The following is a 1,841-nucleotide window of genomic DNA, read 5'->3' as shown; positions in this document are numbered from 1 at the left end:
AAGTATGTTTAACAAGTTTTGTACCCGTTTTAAATTAATCCAGTATCCTCCCTAGACATCCAGCACACATTCTCTTGGATGCAAAATGAGTTTTCTAATAAATTAGTTTTGTAAATTAACCAGTTAATTCATTTTGTAATTAAACTTAATTGAAAATGCATCTTTTAGGAATGTTAGTATAGAGTATTAAGAACTCCCTATGAATACTCTCAGTAACTGAATACTGTATGACTCCTCACACTTCCCTTTTAGTTAAAACTCACTGATACCATGGACTGGCTATGTCTGAATTATATATTTTAGAATTAATGGCCATGTTGCAAAGGCTAAAGGATCATCTTGGGCAACATGTTCACGAACTGCACTGTTTCAAAATAGTTGTTCTGTCTTCCATAGTGAGCAGGATTGGATTCTGCCTTTAGGGCTAAGTAGTTTCATAGCAGGTAGGGTCAGAAGGGACCTAAGCAATCAAGTCCGACCCCCTGCCATGGGCAGGAAAGAATGCTGGGGTCAAATGACCCTGGCTAGGTGATTATCTAGCCTCCTTCTGAAGACAGACACTCAAAATGCCTGAGCCTGAATTGATTCAATCTTTGCAGGTTAATCTAACCTGAGTAGACTAAACCAAGAAGCAAGGGAATAGATACTCACTTTTCATTCCAAAAATGCAGTGGCTCAGGCTAGAAGTTCAGGGGCTCTAAAGAAAACCCTCTCTTCCCTTCCGCAGTGGCTGGAAGGCTGGAGGGAAGGTGAGGTGAGGTGAGCTGAGGTGTGACCAAGCCCCAGCAGACCACTGAGTATGAGTGGGGAGGGGTTTAAACTCTCACCCTGGCCTACACAGTCCTCAGCTGGGGTGTGCCTGGAGGGGTAAGGGGGAAGCAACCCTTGCTAGGCTTCATCCCCAAGTGGCAGGGCATGGCCAGATGTCAGTCCTGAACAGCAGCATGAGGTGAAAGTGAGATAGGAAGGAGGATTAAACCCTGCCTCTGCCCCCTCTGACTGGCATGGACCCCAGTCAGAGTCTGCCTGGCTTTCCCCTCCACTCACTGCTCAAGCAGAAGGGGGCATGGCCAGACACCAGCCTGAAATGAAGCTGGGGAAGGAGGAGGATTAAACCCCCCTCCCTCCCCCCCACCAGCAGGGACCCCCAGCCAGGGGCTCACAGCAGGGGAAAAGCCAGGCAGACACCCGCTGGGCTCCCATGCTGGTAGGAGAGGAGAGGGGAGGGAGTGGGGTTTAATTCCCTTCCCTCCCCCCTGCCCATGCCCATCACCACTCCAGCTGCGAGTAGGGGGGAAGCCAGGCATACCCCAGCTGGAGTCCCGTGCCGGTGGGAAGGGCGGAGGGGAGATTCACCCCGCCTCCCCACCTCACCCTGCTGGCCCTGGCTTAGGCTAGAAACAGGTTCCTGCTGCCGCTGCGCTCCAGCTGTGCCAGCGCTTCGTGTGTGGGCACGGTTTATCCCGGCAAAGCCACACTTCCGGGGTCAGAACCGGCGCAGGCACTCTTCGGGAATCACCGCATCCTCCTGTCGCCTCTCGCCTTGGGCAGAACCCAGCACCGGCCGTAAGGCACAGGCCTCTGGTGCCCAGGCGCCCTTGGCCAGGCCCTGCCGCGTCCTCGGCTGCCTCAGCCTGAGCTTCTGCCGGAGCCGGAGCCGGGCTCCTCCCAGACCGCGGGGCTCTGGGTAAGAGCGGGGCTGCGGAGGCTGAGGTCCTGCTGCCGGACCGCCGCCTGCCCGGGTGAGCGGGGCATTGCCCGAGACAGGGAGCGCCGCGCCGCGGGAGGCGCTCGGAGCGGGAGCGGGAGCGGGGCCGGGCAGCGAGCGAGGGAGTGCGGCG

At 55.7% G+C, this 1,841-nt stretch overlaps 1 protein-coding gene across 2 annotated transcripts in view; it reads left to right on the top strand.

The window, feature by feature from the left end:
• The first annotated feature begins 1,504 nt into the window (after positions 1-1,504).
• The window catches only part of LOC109304769 (epidermal retinol dehydrogenase 2-like), a 21,634-nt gene continuing 21,297 nt past the window's right edge, over positions 1,505-1,841 (top strand). The window contains exon 1 of one of the 2 annotated variants that reach the window (XM_019527596.1): positions 1,505-1,687. The gene's annotated coding sequence lies outside the window, so the exon portion shown is untranslated. Of the gene's footprint in view, positions 1,743-1,841 lie in introns of both variants that reach the window. The other variant, XM_019527588.1, reaches the window with a different exon arrangement.

Source organism: Gavialis gangeticus, unplaced genomic scaffold (assembly GCF_001723915.1).
Source record: "Gavialis gangeticus isolate Ggan-Ray unplaced genomic scaffold, GavGan_comp1, whole genome shotgun sequence".
Taxonomy (NCBI): domain Eukaryota; kingdom Metazoa; phylum Chordata; order Crocodylia; family Gavialidae; genus Gavialis; species Gavialis gangeticus.
Note: the sequence above shows the minus strand (reverse complement) of the source record. Positions and strands in the feature narration are given on the sequence as shown.